Genomic DNA, 22,700 nt, shown 5'->3' on the forward strand with positions numbered 1-22,700 from the left:
AAACTCAGCCCAGTTTCTGGGTTTCTCAGCTGGGTTCTGGGAAGATGCCTTGGGCTAGGCAGACATCATACATTGGATATACTGATAAGAGGCTTCAGCCTGGGGGCCCACCACACAGAGACTCTGCCCACAAGGGAAGATAGGTCAAACTAGTTTAGTGGGATTGACCAGCAAGGCTGAGAAACCTGGAAAATTCCTTAGAGGAAATTAACTCTCTGAGCCGGGCGGTGGTGGCGCACACCTTTAACCCCAGCACTCGGGAGGCAGAGGCAGGTGGATCTCTGACTTCAAGGCCAGCCTGGGCTACAGAGTGAGTTCCAGGGAAGGCTCAAAGCTACACAGAGAAACCCTGTCTTGAAAAAAAAGAAAGAAAGAAAGAGAGAGGGAGGGAGGGAGGGAGGGAGGGAGGGAGGGAGGGAGGGAGGGAGAGAGAGAGAGAGAGAGAGAGAAAGAAAGAAAGAAAGAAAGAAAGAAAGAAAGAAAGAAAGAAAGAGAGAGAGAGAGGGAGGGAGGGAGGGAGGGAGGGAGGGAGGGAGGGAGGGAGGGAGAGAGAGAGAGAGAGAGAGAGAGAGAGAGAGAGAGAGAGAGAAAGAAAGAAAGAAAGAAAGAAAGAAAGAAAGAAAGAAAGAAAGAAAGAAAGAAAGAAAGAAAGAAAAAAGAAAGAAATTAACTCTCTGAAATACCTTCTCCACTCTCAGGCCTCTGCAGACAATGGCAGTGTGAGCCTCTCTCCCCAGCTAAGAAATAGAGGAAAGGGGCCCAGGGTGCTGCTGAGCTCTTGGTAGTGTGTGAGGTGACCTCAAGAGGAGGGGCTAGTTTGTCTTTCATTCCCTGATAAGACATCTATTCAGCTGTGAGCTGCCATCTGCCCCGGAGCCATCGGACAGGGGTCTGGTGAGGCAATGCTGGTGATGATTCCTTGGGTCCTGGCTCCCAGGAGGCACAGAGGTTGAGTGCAGCAGCTTTGGAGGGCAGAAGGGTTTGAGATCTTCAGGCTTGCAGGGTCCCTCTCTTGAAGAGACTAGCTGAGGGGCCAGCTGAGGGTTAACTGGAAGGAAGGTATTGCTGGTCTAGAGAGGAAACCCAGTGACCTAAGGAGGGCTGAGAATCCAATCCTTGGTCAGGCCCTGTGGAAGCTTCCACCCACTTCCTTCATTGGCCCACCAGGACTTTAGCTGAACCTATCATAGCCCAACTTAAAGCCTGGAAGCCAGAGCAGGTGCCCAAAGGGAAAGAGGTTTCCATCTGACCCAAGGGGACTGGTGTGTGTGCATGTGCATGTCTGTGTGGATGTGTGGGTGGTGTTACACACAAAGCTTAAAACAACCAAACCTGAAGCAAAACAATTGCCTTTATAATCACCAGTGTCTGAAAGCTTTATAGTGGACAATGGTGTCATCGGAGGTCCCTAGTGCCTGGCCAGTAGGAGAGGTGACAGAGACCACTTGATGACTGCCGTAAGAAGATGGAAGCCGAGTCATGTGGGGAACCACTCCATAAACTGTTACCACAGGAACACAGAGCACGATAGGACCAACCGGCAGGGAGGTGACTGCTAGAAGTCAGACAGAATGAGGGTACGTGGAGTGGTGTGAAGAATGATCTGGCTCTGCCTTGCCAAGTGTCCTCACCTACAAGGTCTAGAGAGCCATAGCTATGAGACGTAAGTCCCATGGGCAGCGTGAGTCATCGTGATGTTGGTCGGTTTGGGGGCCCAGCTCCACACCAGGCCCTCTGGATGTTGTTGTGGGGTGTGTGGAGGCCTCTCCTTCCAATATTAAACCTAACTCTTAGAAGCCGTCACTGTGAGCGGGCCGGAAGCTTTGCTGCTCTGGTGGAAGGGCCAGGGTAGCAAGGCTGTGCCCAGGCCTGACCACCACCTCCCAGCACCGTACGGAGGCAGAGCAGAATGGAATACTTGTGGCTGTAAAGGAAGCAGAGCCTCAGAGCGGCAGCAGTTCATGGTCATGTGCCTGAGAATTCTGGGGAACATGTCTACAAGCTCTGAGCCCAGAGGACCACCCTCTCCTGGAGGGTGAGTGGAGGAGCAGGGCACAAGTCTTAAGCTGCTCTACATACACTCCATCCACATCAGGGGCTGCAGAAAGGAGTTCACTGGGGAGTCCTCTGAATATGAGAGATACACTAGAGGCAAAGGATTCCAGGTCTGGGACTCTGCAGAGAAAAACAGGGAAGTAACCTGGTGACTGCAGACATGGAGTACAGAGAAGAGAGGCCTCAGGGACTCCGAGCCTTGGAGAAGTTGACCTGAGGAAAGGGTGAGAGTGGGAACTGGCTGGGGAGGCCCGCGGCCCTCGGAGCCAGGCCTGCTCCAGACCAGGCCCTCCTCTGGCAACTGACTGCTGCTGTGGGGAACTTAAGTGCCTCTGAGACTGCCCAAGTGGGCAGCGGACCAAGTTAACCTCCCTGTTTCCTTTATCCCCTCCTCCTGGCCTTGGCAGCTGCTCGGCACAGCCTGAGCCATTCTGCAGGCTCTGAGGCCTGGGCTGCCCTCCCACTCCAGCCCTTTCCTCATCAGTTTACCAGGCTGCTCGCCTCCCTTCTTCCTAGTCTTTTGCCAAGCCCTTCCTGGCTCCCTGCCCCCTACTCTTAGAGGCGGAGGCCTGTCTGCAGACAGAGCCAGGCACGCCCTGGGACCCTTCCCACCTATGACAGCAAAGAGCCACATGGTGATCAGAGTCACATCCAGACCCCAGAATTCATCTGACTATCCTCACACCCAGTTCTGACAGGAGGCTTTATGTTCTGGTCCCAAAGGTTCCAAGACCCTCCTCCCTTACCTCTTTCTTACAAATGTCATTAACCCACCCCCTGTAGTCCTCAGATTCCAGCCCCAGGTAGAGTTGCAGGGACTCAGAGGAGTAAGGTTGTTTTTTTTTTTGGGGGGGGGTCCCTAAGCCAAAATTTACTCTCCCTATATTTATCAGCTGGACCTTCCTCCCCAACCAGTTCAAATGTATCTGCTCAAATCTACATTTCATCCGCTGTGGAAGGACGAGGCTCTCCTCAGTATTTTGGAGATTCTGGGGTGGCTTGTGTTTTACACCCCTCCTCCCCTTTGCATGGGAGCTGTTAAATTCATTTAGTGTCTGGGTTGGCTGCTGACCTGGGCCTGATATTTCCTTCTTCCCCAGCTCTAACTGAGACCTGGGACTCAGCCAACACCTCTCCCGCCTGCCCCCAAATCCTCAGTGAAAGGTATTTGTGCATGAGGCAGCAGAGGGAGACTTAGACAAGCCATAGGGATGCTTTTAAGAGATAAATTCACACAACTTCAAAGGAGCCTTGGGCTATCCTGTTTGAAAAGGCTCCTTTGACAACCCACCCCTGGGAAGTTTTCACAGGCCCCTTTATTTCACAGGCACCACGGGTCTCCAGCCTTCATCCGTTTCTTTCCTTCATCTTCTTTTTTTCACCTCTCTGTCTTGAGAAGCAAATTCTCCAGGGCTTTGCCCAGATGTATTGGTTCCGTGGGCTTGACCCTGCATCTTATCTGCTGTGTGACCAGGGGAGAGTTATCTAACTTCTCTGAACCTCAACTTTATCTGCAAGCTGGGATGATAGAAATAAAATAGGGAGGCTAGAGGGACGGCTTAGAGAATAAAGTGATTCCCCAAAGGAGCATGAGGACCTCAGTTTGGTTTACCAGAAGCTTTGTGAAACTCAACATAGCGGAACATGTCTGTAAGTAATCCTGGTGCTTCTCTGGTGAGATGGGAAACAGAGACTTGGGAGGTCATGGGCCAGATATCCTGGCACACACAGTGGCAAGCAATAAAGGACAGTGTCTTAGTCACTGTTCTATTGAAGAGACACCATGACCAAGGCAACTCTTACAAAAGAAAGCATTTAACTGGGGGCTGGCTTACAGTTTCAGAGGTTTATTCCATTATCATCACAGCAGGGAGCACAGTGGCATGCAGGTAGACATGGTGCTGGAGAAGTAGCTGAGAGCTACATTCCTATCTGCAAGCAGAGAGAGAGAGAGAGAGAGAGAGAGAGAGGACGTGGGTGTGGTCTGGGCTTTTGAAACCTCACAGCCTACCCCAGTGACATGCTTCCTCCAACAAGGCCACACCTGCTAGCCCTTCTAGTCCTTCTCAAACAGGTCCACTCCCTGGTGACAAAGCATTCAAATCTATGAACCTATGGGCCCATCCTTATTCAAATCACCACAGATGGCATCTCAAATAAGGTGGAATGTAAAGACTAACACCCAAGGCTGTCCTCAGACCCCACACACTATACAACTTTTTTAAAAGATGAAGACAATGGACTTAGTGGTAAGGATTTTATCATCATCAACAGAAACCCAGATCAAGAGCTGGGAGCATGGCTCCGTTGGTAGAGTGCCCCCTTGAAAGCAAGAGGTCCTGGGTTCTATCCCTAGGACCCACACTTTAACCCACATGAACACCAAGCATGGGCTAGAAATATTGCTCACTGGATAAAGTGCTTGCCGATGGCACATGGACTGGAGTTCTGGTCCTTGTTCCTCACAGACAAGCCATCTGGGGCTTTGTGGGGCTCTTTCCTCTGTGCACTAGCCCACTCCTACCCTTTGGGGTGCTTTGATCAATAAGCTGTCTCAATGTCTGGTCCTGACCACAGCCCCTGATACAGTCGCTTACACTGGACACAGGAGCCTGGGATTAGGTGCCATCTGAACTCAGAACTATGACTTGGCACTGCTACCCATGCTTTCCGCTGCTCTCTGAAGCGTCCTTCTCATTCTGCCGTGGCCTCTTGCCAATCTCCACTACAAAAGGCATGGCTTACTTTCTTTCTCTTCTCCATTTCCCTCCTCCAGGCAGCTGCCAGGATTTATAGCTTGCTTGCCCTCGAAACCCCTCAAAATAAAATTGTCCTTGAACTTAAGAGCAAAAGCTGGGGAGGCATGGCAGCTCACTGTAACCACATCACTCGGAAATGGGGTCACAAGGGCAAGCTCACTAACTAGTCTAGCCAAAGTAGCAAGTTCAGTTCAGGGAGAGATTTTGCCTCAGTAATTTAAGTGCAGAGTGATAGGAGAAGATAGAACATCAGCCTCTGTAAGCACACACACACATACACACATTCAGACCCATATGTACTCACACATTCAAAAACACAAAATGCCAATGGAGAGATACAAATTTGTAATCCAAATGCTAGGGAAGTGGAGGCAGAAGGGTCCCCGGAGTTTGCTGGTCAGCCAATGAGCTCCAGGCCAATGAGAAACATTCCTGAAGATGACACCCAAGTTCACCTCTGGTCTCCATGAGTGCACACACACAATCAGGCACATGAATGCCCACACACGTGCATAAAAAATAAAATCAAAAACAAAAACCCAGGTTCAATTGGGTTTGCTGCTGCTGTTATTGCTGAATACGTATCCCTGGCTCCAGGGACTGGACTCAGGCACTAACCCACTGAGACTAAGAGGTAAAGAATGAGCCGGGCGGTGGTGGCGCACGCCTTTAATCCCAGCACTCGGGAGGCAGAGCCAGGCGGATCTCTGTGAGTTCGAGGCCAGCCTGGGCTACCAAGTGAGCTCCAGGAAAGGCGCAAAGCTACGCAGAGAAACCCTGTCTCGAAAAACCAAAAAAAAAAAAAAAAAAAAAAAAAAAAAAAAGAGGTAAAGAATGGCTCTAAAAGCAGTGGACACTGCCTCTAGAACGATGGAGAGTGAGTATCAAAGAAGGGAAACATGCAGGTGACTCAATGCCACTCCATGAATTTCTGTTTTTCAACCAAACCAACCCTGATGAAACTCAGACTCTCCTTGAGAGTAGCACCCCTCAAGGCACTGTCTCCTGTGCCAAAGTTCTGAGGGATGGTTGTGTGTGTGTGTGTGTGTGTGTGTGTGTTGTGTATGTACGTGTGTGTGTGAGAGCACTTACCAATGCTTGTGTCTGTGGAGACCAGAGGTGGACTCTGGATATCTTCCACTACTGTGCCAGGCTTTTATGTGGGCTCTGGGTATCCAGACTCAGATGTGATGCTTGCATGGCATGGACTTTGCCATTGAGCCATCTTCCTGGACCTTCTTTAATACCTTCTGAATCAGACATATCAGAAGGGCCTGATTTTGATTAAGCCCAGTACACAACCCTTCATAGTATCATTTGAGTTTTCCGTGTCCCAATCCATGGAATTACTGTGGGAAAGGTCATTCTGGGGTCCCACAAGAAGTAGCAGGGAAAAGGAAAGCTGGTCACACAGGTCCCTACTCTCCCCATCAAGGACATCACCGGAGGTGTCTGTGAGGCTCCCAGTGACTCCTCTCAACCACTACCTATTCAGAGGTGTGCTCCTGGTGACCATGCTGGTGCAGTGTGGCCTTGGGATCATTGTTCTGGTATGGCTTGTGGCCTGTGCCTTCACAGTTGATTTGAACAGGGACAGAGGAAGAGTCTTCTCTGTGGGCCTGGAATGTGTGAACTGGGGTTGTGGGCGGCACTGAGAAGAGCAGCAAGCTGCTTCCCCACCCTTTGGCACACTGTGTCCACAGAAAGAGTAACCCGAAGGTGAAAGTACCGTGGGAACCTAAAGGCAATCTGGTCTGAGCTTTGTGTGTGTGGGTAGGGACCCTGAGTGCCCAAAGCAGCTCTGGTGAGAGCAAGAAAGAGGTTCAGAGAAATCCAGAAGAAGCAAGGCCCACCCCTGGGAGAAAGCAGAGGAAGTGTCCTAACAACCACTCTGATGTACACTTGGGGATCTAATGCCATGGCACTCAGTGACCATTGCCTTTGGCCCTTGTGTTCAAGAAAAGCAGAACTTCCCCTAGTTGACCCAATAATGGTCTTGTTAATGCCATCAACAAGTAACGATTTTCTGTGCCATGGCATCCCACTGCGCTTTTCAAGGCAAATCCGCCTCCACAGCCTCATTTGGTTCTTCTCCATCTATGTTGGAAGGTGATGGATTATTCTAAGAGCTGCCACACTCACAGCTCCTACTAGACAGAAACTGCCTGTCTGGCCCTTCTGACCCACGGTATGCTGTGATGTAAAGATAGCCACCACAGGAGCAGCACCTCTTGAGAGCCGGGTCCCACAGGGGTAATGGCGACCAACTGAGCAGACACATCTTTTCTCAGAGTTTGAGAATGAAACCTCAGAGAGAACAGAGGCTCTGTTTCTGCAAGGGCAGTAGCCAAGAGACATGAAGGGAAGCCAGTACAAGGAAGTCAAGAGTAAGGGAGATGGATCTGGGGGTATAGATCAGTGGGTAGAAGAAAACATTGGGACCCTGGACTTTATAAAGATGTGAGAGAGCTGAGCACAGCATCCATCAGTCTTGACTGACTGCAGGTGTGATGTGAGCAGCTGCTTCGAGCTCCTGCCACTGTGGCCCCCACCGTGAGCACTGCACCTTGAACTGTGAGCTAAAATAAACCCACTCTTCCTTAAGTTGTTTTTATCACAGCAGCAAGAAAAGTAAGACCAGTCAAACTAAAACAAGGCACGGCCCCTACCATCCTTCCTCCCCCTTCTTCCCATGCTCCCATGTTTCCTTTCTTCCTTCATCCTCTCTTTCTCTTCCTCCCTTCTTTTGTTTCCTCAAGCAAACTTGACTCTAAGTCATCACTCGGTGAAGAACCAGACTGATGTCACTGTCACTTTTCTGAATTCCTGAGGGATCCAATCTGACAGACTCTGTTTGAGTCCCTTAATTACCTTTGGTCCAATCAGCTATCACCAAGGGACCAGAACTATCTATACACTATTAATATGACCACTGGATTAGGTCTGATTCTGGGCTCCATAAAGGCCGAGACAAATGTCAATTGGATTAACTGTACCTACTGTCATACTATATCCATCATCTACCATCAGTCCATCACTCATCCAGTGACCATCTAGTCATCCACCATCTCTGTATCTACCATCTGTCCATCCATCATCTATTCATTCACCCATCCATCATCCACTATCTTTCCATTTACTCTCTCTCTCTGTCTCTCTCTCTTTGGTTTTTTGAGTCAGGGTTTCTCTGTGTAGCTTTGGTGCCTACCCTGGATCTAGCTCTGTAGACCAGGCTGGCCTCGAACTCACATAGATCCACCTGGCTCTGCCTCCCGAGTGCTGGGATTAAAGGTATGTACCACCACCACCTGGCTTACCATCTCTTATATATATGTATACATATACATATACACACATACATATCCATTATATACATACACACACACACGTATGTGTGTGTATATATATATATATATATATATATATATATATATATATATATATATATATCCCATACTTGGATGGCTGAACTAAGATAGACAATATCAAATTTTAACAAGTTGTGGAGGAATTGAGACCTTCCTACATGGCTGGGGAGATGTAGGATGAAACAATTACTTTTGAAAACTGGCAGTTCCTCAAAAGTTAGACATATTTTCCCTATGATCCATCAATTCTACTCATGAAGTGTGGAAATGTGTCCACACAAAAACTTGTATGTTCATAGAAGCATTTTTTGTAATAATCAAAAGTAGAAAGAACTTAATTGTTGGTCGCTGATATACAAAATGTGGTATGTTTATACAAAGGAATATTATTTGACTGAAAAACAGAGCAAAGTGCTGGTGTATACTACAGTATGGACAGACCTTAAAAACGTTATACTCACCAGGTGGTGGGGGTACACACCTTTTGTTTGTTTGTTTGTTTGTTTTTTGTTTTTTCAAGACAGAGTTTCTCTGTGTGGCTTTGGAGCCTGTCCTGGAACTCACTCTGTAGACCATGCTGGCCTTAAACTCACAGAGATCCGCCTGCCTCAGCCTCCTGAGTGCTGGGGTTAAAGGCATGCACCACCACCACCACCTGCCTGGTGAGTATGATTAAACCAGACATGTAGGTACACACCTGTAATCCAGAGTACCTAATCCCAGAACCTGTGCTTAGGAGTTGGGAGCAGGAAGATCAAAAGTTCACGGTCATCTTCAGCTACATAGTGCATTCAAGGCCATCCCAGCCTACAAAAGATACTGCTCACGTTGAACTCCTCACAATGGCCAGCAGGTAGGCTGAGCACTGTCCACACTTCACATTGGCCATTTTGTGGGGCAGACCTAGTCAGGTAAGTCACCGGGGACCTGAGCTTGAATCCTCTCATTGCAGAGGCAGGATGGGTGGGAGAGCCAGCCACCTTGATGGTAGGAGCATGGGGACCAAACATGCTTCTGTTTGTTAACTGAGTGAGCTCTGTTGAATTTAGGGGCAAAGCCACTCCAGGAGGGGAGTCCCCTGGAATAGAGTGAAGTGTCCTGAAGGAGAGGACATTAGAAGTGTCTCTCTCTGTGTTATTCAAGAGCCTGGGCACCTCTGTATATGGAATCTTCTGGGCCCCCTGGGCAAAAACGTTTAAGTAGTTTCTGGACAATGGAATGAAGAGTTTGAAGGAGAAGCAAGGAAGTGACCATGTGATGGGGGCTGTCCTGTGGAAGTGACCGTGTGATGGGGGCTGTCCTGTGGAAGTGACCATGTGATGGGGGCTGTCCTGTGGGAGTGACCATGTGATGGGGCTGTCCTGTGGAAGTGACCATGTGATGGGGGCTGTCCTGTGGGAGTGACCATGTGATGGGGGCTGTCCTGTGGGAGTGACCATGTGATGGGGGCTGTCCTGTGGGAGTGACCATGTGATGGGGCTGTCCTGTGGAAGTGACCATGTGATGGGGGCTGTCCTGTGGAAGTGACCGTGTGATGGGGGCTGTCCTGTGGAAGTGACCATGTGATGGGGCTGTCCTGTGGAAGTGACCATGTGATGGGGGCTGTCCTGTGGGAGTGACCATGTGATGGGGCTGTCCTGTGGAAGTGACCATGTGATGGGGGCTGTCCTGTGGGAGTGACCATGTGATGGGGGCTGTCCTGTGGAAGTGAGGCGAATGAGCTCGGGGAGACTTCTGCCCTCTGGAGTTGGCCAGAGCCACGAGAGCAGCAATGAGCACAGCACACCCAGGGAGCAGAAAGAACGGAAGGAACAGGAGGATGAACAAATGAAGGGCGAGGGGCCAGAGAACAGTGAGTACCAACGGTAGGCACAGTGTCCAGAATCAATGTTTGTTCAACGGACGGCTGAGAACCTCGCCTTTCCAATTGGCGTTCTTCTCGCCTCCTCCTGACCACATCGTCTGGGGTCAACCCTACGGTTCCCACTGTTGCCTGCCACTAAGGTGTTTTCCACTCCCCCCCCCCTTTTTTTTGAAAAATCAGTGGCTTCAAAGATGCCCTGTTCACACATTCTTTGGGAATGTCACATTTGATCTGGCCGCTGGACGGGTTTGACTGCTTTATTTATGATTTCTGGCACTTTTCCTCTGTGGCTGCTCAGAATAGCTTCTGATCCTGCTCGCTCACAGACACGGTGAAATCGAATCTTCCTGTGCTCGCCCTGATCTAAGCAGTTTTGCTTATGTAAGCTTCCAGGCCCTCCAGAGGAACCAGGCGGTGAGAGTCTTGCACCAGCAGAGCCCTGCAGAGATGTCAAATGTGCTTTCCTCATGTGCACATCTTTAACTTGTGTGCTATCCTTCTGGTAAAGGCCATTTCTTTCCAGAAATTGTGTGGCAATCCATAGAAGCTGTGTGCACACTCAGAAGGCCAAGACTGGGTCATTTTCTCTTCACTAACCTCTTTGTACCCCTTTAAATGTTATGGTTTTATTCCTCAATACTCAAATCAAGGTCCTGACTTACTCTATTCTTTGGGAATTTCATCTCTGTCCCTCAGTGTCATAGGACTTCTGTTTGACTCTCTGTCGAACTGCCACATTTTGAGAGGGCAATGGGCTCAAAGATGTATTTGTTATGGCGATATGACATGCGCGTGTTAATCACTTTTCTTATTACTCTGACAAAATGCCTAATAAAACCAACTCAATGAGGGAAGGGAGGTGTTGAATACATAGTCCACCATGACAGAAAGGGCATGGCAGCAAGAACATGAGGCAGTTATTGGGTCATATGGTGACTTCAGCATCCAGGAGAGAGAGAAATGACCGGTGGTGTTTAGCTTGCTTTCTCTTTTTCTTTCAGAGCAGGACCCCAGCCCAAGGGATGGTGCCACTGGGACCTCAATTAACCTAATCTAGGATCTCCCTCACAGAAAGGCCCAGAGGTCTGTTTCCATGGTGATCCTAAATCCAATAATTTGACGATATATGAATGGATGTACATGAGCGTGTGTGTGTGTGTGTGTGTGTGTGTGTGTGTGTGTGTGTGTGTGTGTGTTTTACTTGAATGGTCTCTGAATTTAAAATCAAAAGTCTAAATGAAAGGGTCAGTTCTTTCAAGTTCTAGCTGGTAATTTTAGTCAAGTCTTGGAGCTCAGTAAACATGTCCATATAAAAACTTTTATGGCCGGGCAGTGGTGGCGCTCTCTCGCCTTTAATCCTAGCACTTGGGAGGCAGAGCCAGGCAGATCTCTGTGAGTTCGAGGCCAGCCTGGTCTACAAAGTGAGTTCCAGGACAGGCACCAAAACTACACAGAGAAACCCTGTCTCAAAAAACAAAAAAAACGTTTACATGGATGTGTATGGCAGCAATTATCTCATAAGAGCCCCCAAACTGTAAACTGCTCAAAAGTTGGTTAACTGTTATGTGGCTAAATGAATGCAATATATCCACATATTACTCAGCCACAAAAAGGACAGTGCTGATTCATGCTCCAATATGGATAAACTCTGAAAACATACTCAGTGAAAGAAGACAGACACAGAAGAACATGTCCGTTAGTGTCTCAGGGCTGCCACAGGGCGGCACCACAAACTGGGTGGCTTAAACTACAAAAGCATATCGTCCCACAGTTTGAGAAGCTTATGAACTCAAGATGAAGGTGTTGGCCAGATTGCTTCCTTCTGAGGCTGAGCCTTCTTCCGGAGCTTCTCTCAGTTGCTGTCACTCTCTGGTGCTCCTTGGCTTCGTCTTGACACACTGTTCCTTTCTATCTCTGTATCTAGTTTTCCTCTTTGAGTACAAATATCAGTCATATGGATTATGGCTCAGCCTCGAGACCTCATCTTAAACTATCGGATCGGATCGTCTAGGACCTTATTTTCAAAGAAGGTCGTGTTCTGATGTTCTGGGTTAGGGCTTCAGAGCATGAAGTTCTATAAATCACACATTATATGATTCTCTTTGTATAAAGTGTCCTAAATAGGTAAATCCAGGAAGACAGAAAATAGATCCGTGGTTACCAGAGGCTGGGAGAAAGAAGGAATTGAGAGCAACTGTTCATGGATACAGAGTTTATTTTTGAAAATGTTCTGAATCAGAACAACTCTGAGAATACACCAAAATCCACCAAGCCATGCCCTTTGGATGGGTGAACTGCATGGTCTGTGCATTACACCTCCTTAAAACTGTTATTTTAGGTACAACACTCATCACACTTTTACCACAGCAGGACCAGGACCAGCAGTGATGCCACACGAGCAAGAATGTTTGGAAAAAAAGGTGGCAAAGGCAAAAGCATTGCAGCCTCAGGTCTTTAATTTCTCAAAAACCTTTTGCATTTGCTGTGTGCATCCCACCCAGCTATGTGGTGGAGTATCTGTTCATGGTGAAGTATCTGTTCAGTCCAAACTTCCTCATGGAATAGAGGCTCCAGCCTCCTTGGGAGCCAACTCCAACATCCGAAGTCTGGTCGCTCATGAGCTTCCCCGAGCTTCTGGCAAAATGTTTGTCTATACTGAGGGGTGGGTTAGGGTAGACATGTATCTTTCCTCACAGGACAAATACAATTTTGCGGCTCTGTCAGGACTCCAGAGGATGACAAAATCCTTGCCTGTCCCCTGAGCTGCCACCATGCATCCTTGCGGTGCATAAACCGCAGGGAGTAGTTGACAGAGTCCAGTGTGCAGCTCCGGAAGGGACGACGGCGTACCTGCCCCGCTGTGTCCTCTCTTGACTGTGGCTTTGCCTGGCTGTCTGGGGTGAGCTGTCTGTTGTGGTTCCCTCAGCCTGTACCTGGGTGAGGTGTGAGGTGCATCCAGGTGAGCAGGCTGCAGGCGAACAGCACAGCTGGTCAGCACAGCTGGTCAGCACAGCTGGTAAAGCTATGGTTTACTCCATTGCACTCTCCTGTTTGCCTGCTGCACCCTAACACTTGGGACCCGAGAAGCCAAACCTAAACCCTCCATCCTGCCTCACCAATGACTTGCTGTGGTTTTTGGTTGAGTTTCTTAACCCATCTGGGCCTCAGTTTCTCCATCTCCACAAGTGCATAATGGTCCTTTTCACATAAGCTGTGACAAGAATGAAATGAGACTTGTCTGATGTGTGGTCGCTCTTGGTTGTCCCTTGCCAGGAGGACAGCAAGGTCTGATTGGTGAGGTCCATCCTGTCTAGACTGGGAATGGAGAAAGCGTAGACCATCTGAACCCCAAGTTCGGCTCTGTAATCGGCTTTGTACACTGTCCACCCAAATCATCCTGTGCCACTGGGCTCAGGGTAAGGTGAAGAACAGTGGGATTGTGGGAAAGAAACGGAAGCTGGGTGGGGTTGGAGGCAAGAGTGGCAGATGCCTCAGTCAGTCAAATGCTTGTAACTCAAGCATAGACCTGAGTTCCTTCCCTAAAACACACAGAAAAAGCTAGGAACAGGCTGGTGAGGTTGTTCAGTAGATAAAGGCACTTGCTTCATAACCTGGACCCCACATACAGGTGGAAAGAGGGAACCAACTCCACCAAGTTGTCCTGTAGCCTCCACATGCAACCACATGGCATACAGGTGCCACACGCACTTCTTAAAAAAAACAAAAAAAAACTAGGCATATTAGCATGCACTTGTAATCCCAGTGTTGGGGAGGCAGAGACAGAAGGATCCCTGGAGCTCACTGGCCAGCCCAGCATAGTTGATGAGCTCCAGGCCAATGAGAAGCAAATAAACAGGAGGCTGGAAAGACGGCTCAGCACTTACTGCTGATCTTGCAGAGGACCCGAGTTGGCAACTGCCTCCATTCCAGCTGCAGGAGGTTTGACATCTTCTGGCCTCCAAAGGCACATATATACATACAGACACAGACACAGAAATAAAAACAGAAGACAGCGTTTTCAAAAAGTACTTTGTTGCTGCTCTTTTGAGACAGGATATCTTGTAGCACAGGCTGGCTTCCAACTCACTGTGTAACCAAACATGACCTTGAACCAATCCTGAGGCCTCTGCCTCTCAGACATCGGAATGTGTCACCATGTCTAGCTTCATCTTTCATATCTTGGCAATGCTCAAAGCACTTGCCTTGCCGTATAGATTAAAGAAGCCATCCCTCAGGGCATTGTGTCACACACCTGAAATCCCAGCACTCAAGAGGCAGAGGTGGCAAAAGTAGTTTGAGGCTAGCCTGGGACACAGAGCAATTTGAAGTCAGACTGGGCTACAGAGCAGTTTGGGGCCAGCCTGGGCTACAGAGCAAGACCTTGTCTAAAAAACAAAGCAAACCAACAAACAAACAACAGCAACAAAATGAAAAACAAGGACAGGGAGAGCTGTCATGTGTAAAGAGGTTGGAGCTGAGTCTGGCACACAATAAGCACTCAATAAATATTTGATTTTATCTTTGCTTATTCATTCAGTGGTTCACTGGGCAGCCACTCCTGGTGCATATATTTGCTGGTGCTAGAGATACAGTGAGCCAGACAGAGACCCTGAAGGCCATGGAACAGACAGACAAGAGCATAGTCCATCACCGTTCAAGAGGACAGCAGACCAGAGAGCTGGGCGCTCTTGTGCAAAATTAAGGGAGGTAGAAGCTGTGGAAGTTGGAGAGGACAGCTCCCGTCTGAAGAAGCCTAGTAGAGGAGAATGTTCCCTGGGCCACACAGGATGTGTAGGAGTTTACTGCCAGTGAAGAAGCCTGAGGAAAAGAGAGGCTGGAAGAGGAGGGAGCACATTCAGATCAACTCGGAGGCTACTGTTGCTGCCTTGCTGGTCCCATTCTGCCTATTCTAAAGCTGCAGTGAGTGTCTGTGGCTCATGCCACAGCTGTCTGACAGGCTGACCTGGGACCAGGACAAAGTCCCCCAAGAATTTCTTTCAGCCAAAGATGGAGACAATTACCAAACAGTATTGTTCCCTCAGTGGAATGGAACCCCATAGAGTGACGCCACTCCTGAATGCACCCTGGTGTGCACTGACTTCTAACTGCTTGATTGTCGTTTCTGGCAATTACTGGGTGTCCAGTCCATGGCCAGTATCAGGTTCCATGTCCAGGGTTCCACAGTTCTGGAGATGGCAAGGTCTCACACATGCTAGGTCTGGGCTCTACCAGACAATCTACACCCCAGTCTCTGGGCTTCATATTTGTGGAAAACAGTCCTGCAAGCAGTTGGAACTTGTGGGTTCAGGGGGTGATGATGGCTGACAGAGGGAGAGCACAGTGGGCCATCTCAATGTCACTGTAAGTAGCAGGGATTTCAAAGGTCCCCAACACAAAGAAATGATAAGATGTCTGAGGTGGCTCACACCTTCAATCCTAGCTCTCAGGCAACTGGATCTCTCAGGCCTGTGTGGTCTACAGAATGAGTTCCAGAACAGCTAGAACTACACAGAGAAACCCTCTCTCAAAAAAAGAAAAAAAAATTGTGTTGATTAAAAATAGATACAATTTTAAAAAAAGAATGTGCTATCTGAGGAAGTGTCAACACATATCTGTGAAAAGGAGAACACTTAAAATAGGGGAAGGCAGAGTTCATTTAGGGAAGGTTGGTTTCTGGTCCTGAGAATGTAGCTCAGTGGTAAAGAGCTTGCCTAACATGTGCAAGGTCCTAGGTTCAATACTCCTGCATGACAGAAAAAAAGGTTCAGCCTAGTATCCAGCATCTTGACCGTCTGAAGCCTGGAATGCCTCTGCTGGATGTCTGCCTCTTCTCTAGTCACTGGGAGCTGTGGAAGTGTTTTCAGAAACTGGAGGAGTAGAAACTGGGTTCAAGTGAAGGGAAATGAAGAGGGGTGACGCTGGATTCAGGGCCCTGGAAGAGGCTATTGGAGGAGTCTTGACCCAGCCTTACTCTGTTGTGAGCCCACTACCCTTAGTCTCTGGAGGGCCCTTTCTCACAAGCCCCTCCTGCCTTCCCATCCTTCCTCTCAGCCCTGCATCCAGCTTGGCCTCCACACCTATTCTCACTCCTATCTCCTCCCGTTATGTCTGCCTTCAAGACGCTGGCTGTACCTCCCTCTGTCTCTCGCCTGTTCTCTCCTGTGGTTAGCAGTGGGTACTCAGCGGAAAAAAAACAAACAGAACAACAAAACCCCTCCCCTTCCTGCAGGCTGGCTCCGAACCCCCCATCGGAGCAGAGACTGTCTTCTTTCTACTTTAAGTAAACAAAATTGAAGCAACCTTGGCCTTGGACATCAGTGTTGTCTCTAACGACTTTCCTTTAAAACCACAAATGCTTTTTGTCTCGATTTGAGGTGGTTCTTGCCTCGTCTGGTCTGGGCAACCTCAGGGAGAGCGTGAAGCAGCATCTGGCAGCCTGAAGATTTTACCGCAGATGCTGTGCTTTTGTGAAAAGCCAATATCTCTGCAAGCCAGCCAAGAGGGCAAAGACAGCACAGGGCTGCAAGCCATCAGCAAAAGCTGAGTCCGGAGACGGAAGAAGACCACCGCTCTCAGGAAGACCCCGGGTCTGATGGGGAGGAGCAAGAGGCTTGCCTCATGTCAAGGTTGTTCCAAATAGCACCTGGGCCGTGCAACTCTGGGCAAGTGATTAACCCTCCTGCCTCAGTTTCCTCATCTACAAAGCCCAGGCTGTTGTGGGGAGTCAATAAGATGGCACCCAAGAAGAGACAACACACAGAACCCGAGGAGTGTGCACTGGCTTTGTCTCTTTAAAGACATTCCCAGGCTGGGTTAGTTGGTAAGCGGCTTGCTTAGATCGCATGGGGCCCTGAGTCAATCTTCAGCAGCAAATAAAAAGAATGGTGGCACATGCCTCAAATCTCAGCGCTCCAGAGCTGGAAGAAAGAAGATCAGGAGTTCAAGGACATTCTCAGCTGCGTACTTAGTTTGGGGCCAGGGTGTAGCTCAGAGGGAGAACACTTGGCTTATATTTGTGAGGCCCTGGGGGTTCGGCCCCAGCATTGAAACAGCAAAGCACAATTTAATGTCATCCAATTCTTCCTTAAACAACTCAGTGTTTTAGCATATTGACAAGGTTGTAAAGCTGTCAATACCATTTGCAAATCTGTGTGTGCACGAAAGCATGCACCTCATGCATGCGTGTTTGTACATACAAAAACAGAACACAGTGTACCTGTGAAGGTAGGAGGACCACTTCTGATAACCAATTCTTTTTTTCTACTATGTGGGTTCTAGAGATCACACTTCGGCCTCAGGCTTGTCAGCATATGCCTTTACCTGCTGAGCTGTCTCATGGCCTCCTAGAATAAAGACACCTTATACCTACCAGCACTCACTGCTCCCGACTCCCTGCTCAAAAAACCACGGCTTTGCTTTCTAGAAGTCTCTATGGTTTGCCTGCATGTTTCATATCATAAAATGTGACTGTGACCTTCTTGTGTTTGGTTTTCTCAGAGTAGCATTTTCAAGGCTCATCCTTTTTATAGCACAGGTCAGTCCTCCCTCTTTATGGCTGAGTAATATTTTATTGTATGGACATACCACATTTCGTCTCTTTGACAGTTGATGGGCATTGGGTTATTTCCACTTTTTGACTATTGTGAGCAGCGCCATTAGGAACATTCAGGTGAACAGATGGTTTTGCTCCTCTTGGATGTCTACCTAGAAGTGCTTCTTCATTAGCTCTGCAATCTTGGACAGCTTACCTTACCTCTCTGAACCTTTTTGATCCTCTGGGGAATGGAGGTGCAGAGTGGAGTGCGATTGGAGCTGGCACCAAAGGATGCAGTAAAAGGTAGCTGTGGTCATGACCACTTTTACAGACTAAAGATTGCATGTTGATGCTATGTGTCCGGCATACAGCTCACGTGTAGTACACAAGAGCCATGGTTTTCATCCGCTCATCGGCTTTGACCTTTACATGACTGATTAATACAAGGTTGAAGGCCCAAAGAAACTTTGGCTGTGACCCAGAGCATCGATATGACCAAAAGATAAACTCAAAGTGGTTGGGGCATGACAAGCCACAGGGTGGTAGAAATCCTGGGAAAGAGCCAAGGGAACAGCCAGCCGAGTATGAACTGAGGTCATGAAGCAGGAGAGCTTTGCATGAAGGCCGCTGGGAGGGACCACTGGGAGGGGTTTCATGCACCCAAATTCCTGCTGTGGAAGCAGCCAGATCTATTTAAAGGTCCAGAGACCAAGCAGCCACTTTGGAGATGCCATAAGCTTTCCTGGGAGAGGAACAGACTTTGGAAGCAAGAGTCTCATGACCACCGGCAGCAAGCTTACTGTGAGCTATAAGTCAGGGAGCCTAAAGCCAATGCAGATCATGGCAGGCTTCTGGGAGGGGCTGGCTTCACAGAATGGACAGAGTACATTGTAGAGGGGCCTCAGTCCGGGAGAGAGAGGGGAGCTCGAAAGTTGCTTTAGGGGAAAGAGATAAATCTTGCTTTAAAAATTAATATAGGGTGAGGGGAGGGTTGGCAAGATGGTTCAGTGGGTGAAGACTTACTGCATGGGCCTGGGGACTGAAACTAGATGTGAGCCTCAGAACCCAGGTAGAAAGAGAGAGCTGACTCTAAAAATCTGTTCTCTCTCTCTCTCTCTCTCTCTCTCTCTCTCTCTCTCTCTCTCTCTCTCTCTCCCTCCCTCCCTCCCTCCCTCCCTCTCTCCTTCTTTCTCTCCCTCTCATACATTTTGAAGGAGTTACTGGGAAACAAACCCAGGGCATGCTAAATATATTGAGATACACATTTTTTTCTTATTCCAACAGATGTACTTTTATTGCAAGAATTTAGTGTGGAGGGGGAGATACTGAAACACAAGTAAGAAAAAGAGGAAGAGGAAGAAGTTCTGTCAGCCCCACTCCCAGGAATAAACAGCACTCACAGCCTGAGTCTCTTCACCTGTTTTCCATGCATGCTGCTACTGACGCTTGCGTTTTTTTAAGCAAAAATGGACTCCTATAATACAAACTGTAGGTGACCTACTTTCTAGAATGTATCATGAACTGTGCTTCTCATCATTAAATGAGCTTCTTTGCCACCATTTAATGACTTTATAGTAACTCTCATATGAATGGAACATAATTTATTTAAGTAATTTTCTATTCTTGGATATTTAAGTGGTTTCTAATTTTTCACTATCATGAGCATCTTCCAAATGATTATCCTTGTGGCTGAAACTCTGTGCACATCCTAATTATGTCCTTGGGATACATTTCTAGCAAAAGAGTCACTAGAATAAAGGGTATGCAGAGTCTAAAGGATGTTGATACATATTGTCAAATTGCTCCCCAGAAAGCTTGTACAGATTTATGCTGTTAGTGGCAAAATATGAGTTGCCTATTTTTTAGTATTTTTGTAATCATTGGTTATGTTTTGCTTTCCTTTATGAATTTAACAAAGATGAGAATTCAGGAACCTGAGTAATCAGACGCATGAGATGGGAGTAAGAACAAGGGGCTCTTTTACAGGTCTATTGTGGCAATCAAGCCACATAATGGATGTAATGTGTTTGGAAAGAAAACATGGTTTGCAGAAAGGAAGCTTTGTGAAGGAAAGGTAGTTGGGGACCCAGCTAAACAAAGGGCTTTATTTTCCCTGTAAGTACAAAATTAGTATATATTTATAAAAATTGAGATAGCCTGCAGGTCTGATGGCAAGAGGTGAAATCACTTCTACACCTCCCCAACAGTTCTCTCCCCAGAGGTCAGATGTATCTGTAGCTGATCTTCCCTTGTGAATATAAACTCTATGTGTGCAACCATGTGTATGTGTATGCATACAAATATGTATATACATTCAGCCATATCATTTTTTGGGGGTTTATATTTTGGTTTTTTGAGACAGGGTTTCTCTGTGTAGTTTTGGAGCCTGTCCTGGAACTCGCTCTGTAGACTAGGCTGGCCTCGAACTCACATAGATCTGCCTGGCTCTGCCTCCCGAGTGCTGGGATTAAAGGCATGCACCACCACCATTCGGCCAGCCATATAATTTTTAAAGATTTATTTATTTGTGTGAGTGTGCATATGCATGCAGGCTAGAAGAGAGTGTCAGATGTCCTCCTGTCACTCTCCACTATTTCTTCGAGGCAGGATCTCTTCCTGATCCTGAGGCTCTTTTTTTCTCAGCTAGGCTTTGGCCTGTCTGAACCTTCCTGAGCACAGGAGTTACAGGTGTGTGCAAGTTACTAAGTTTATTACATGAATGCTGGTATCCAAACTTCAGTCCTCATGATTACACAATAAGCACCCTTAACCACAGAATGGTCTCTTCAGCTCCAATCTATAGTATTTTGTTGCTGGTATGCATGTGCATGTGTGTTCATGTGTGAAAGTATGACCACATGGGTCCACAGTTTATACGTGGAAGTCAGATCCTCACACTTGTGCAGCAAATGTTTTACTCAGTGAGCCATCTCCACATCCTGTGTTGTTTTAAAAAATGGAAATTCATGTAGGACTTTATTTTCATCTCAGAACAAACAGCCGCCTTATTCTTTGTAAGGTTGGCTTGGATTCTTTTGCTGGCTAAAGCATCATCCACTTATTCTTTTCCTGAACAGTGTGGTGACAACTCACTCTCACACCCTTTTTCTTGCACGCTTGAACTGGTGTCTGTTGGCTCTCAAGTGGTGGAATGCTAGGTGGAAGTAGACAGTTACTCACCAAAGAGAAAATGCCAATGTGCCGCAGAGTGTGGAGGGCTGGGGATCGCACTCCTGGGACTTCTGGCCATCCTTCAGGAGCCTAGGCAGGGTCAGAACCAGCTGCTCGTCCACTGACTCTTAACTACCAAGGTTCTGAAAAGTCTGCAGTGAAGTATGGCTCTCTCTCCAGCACACTTCTTGCTGTCCTCTGCTGTGAAGCAAACCACTGAGGAATCTTTCTCTTGTTAATTAACTGGGGCTTTATTAAACACCTTAGCTGCTGGCCGACTGCTCTGACCCAGCCATTCCTAGGAGACATTCTGATGAGGAATTTTGGGTTCTAATTTGTACTTCTTTAGTGACTGACGGCTTTTGTGTCAGTGTGTGCATGTTTAATGTGTCGGTTCAACCTGGTTCTGCAACCTCAAATGTTTGTCAGGTTCTTACTCTCTGCTAGGTACCAGCCTAGGAATTTATGTCTAGGGTAATAATAAAAAGTGATGATAAAGATGCTTATTACTCTGTTACTAATGAGAGCAAATATTAGAAGGGAACTAAATGTCCGAATTTGGGCAATTATTAAATATATTCTTACGGGGGCCGGAGAGATGACTCAGAATTTAAGAGCATTTTCTGCTTTAGCAGAGGACCCAGGTTCGGTTCCCAGCATCCACACGGTGGCTCACAACCATCTGTAACTCCAGTTCCAGGGGATCTGACACACACTTCTGAACTTCATTTGCACCAGATGTGTTCGTGGTTCACATACATACATACAGGCAAAACACTCACATGAAAATTTTATTTTTAAAAAATTAAGATATGTTAAAATCATGTTTATAGTTAGGCGATGGTGAGTGGTGGTGCACACCTTCAATCCCAGCACTCAAGAGGGAGAGGCAGGAGGATCTGAGTTCAAGGCCAGCCTGATCTACACAGTGAGTTCAAGGACAGCCAGGACAACACAGCGAAACCTTGTCTTGATAAACCAAAACCAACAACAAAATATATTCATGTTTATAAAAGAATATTTAATAACAGAGAGATTACTGCTATCCGTTTATTTATTTTTGCTTATGGGTTTTGAGAATCCAAAGAGCACTGGAGAAGTGCTCTACCTCCTGAGGCTACACTGGTGTGGTCCACGTGCCGGAAACCCCAGCATTGGCAGGTGGAGGGTGAGGAATTAAAGGTCATCCTTGGCTATATATTGAGTTCAAGGCCAGCCTGGGCTACATGCAATAAGAAAATAAAGAAAACAAATGAACAAATAAATAGGCACACCCCTAGTCTACTGTTTCATAAATAAAAGCAGTCTGTGAGGTACACCGAGCATGGTCTTAGTTTGGTTTCCTATACTTGCAATCTCTGTTTCCAGCTTGCTCTGTAATCTCTGTTTCTAATCTCCACTATCTAAAATGAAATCCACCAAGATCCAGTGTGGCTGGATTCTTCTTCATAGTGTAATCTAAATGTTCCTCAGAAAGAGCATAGCAATAGATTAAAAGGAATTCTTCCTCCTCCTCCTCCTCCTCCTCCTCCTTCAAGTTTTGTTGAAAGGGCAAAGAAATCCATGAAGGTAGAAATGACCCAAATGACTAATAAACATGCGAAGTGCAAACTCGTTAATTATTAAAAGGTAAATTAAAGCTGCACTGTGATGCTCTGTTTTAGCCTATCAACTTTAGAGATCTGCTGGTGAACAGTATGTCCTGGCAGCAGTGTGGCAGGTGAAACACTGTGGCCTGCACATTTGAGGCTGACTATGTCTGGTCTTTCTGAAGAGCTCTTTGGCTAGATGTCAAAACCCTTTAAACTATGTAATTTATCAATAAAGTTGATTTAAAGATCTATGTTTCTATTCTTCAGCTATCTTAAGGAAATTAAGAAATTGTATACAGGTGTATGATTGAGAAACGCCTGTCACAGCACTTTTTTTCCCTTAAATACAGAAGTAAA

General features: G+C 47.3%; 1 protein-coding gene across 2 annotated transcripts in view; it reads left to right on the plus strand.

Moving 5' to 3' along the window:
* Window positions 1-9,896: 9,896 nt before the first annotated feature.
* Strbp (spermatid perinuclear RNA binding protein) overlaps window positions 9,897-22,700 on the plus strand; it is a 181,166-nt gene continuing 168,362 nt past the window's right edge. Inside the window, exon 1 of one of the 2 annotated variants that reach the window (XM_076568485.1) lies at window positions 9,897-10,047. The gene's annotated coding sequence lies outside the window, so the exon portion shown is untranslated. The remainder of the gene's footprint in view (window positions 10,048-22,700) is intronic. The other variant, XM_076568491.1, reaches the window with a different exon arrangement.

This window comes from Peromyscus maniculatus, chromosome 4 (assembly GCF_049852395.1).
Source record: "Peromyscus maniculatus bairdii isolate BWxNUB_F1_BW_parent chromosome 4, HU_Pman_BW_mat_3.1, whole genome shotgun sequence".
In the NCBI taxonomy this organism is placed as follows: domain Eukaryota; kingdom Metazoa; phylum Chordata; class Mammalia; order Rodentia; family Cricetidae; genus Peromyscus; species Peromyscus maniculatus.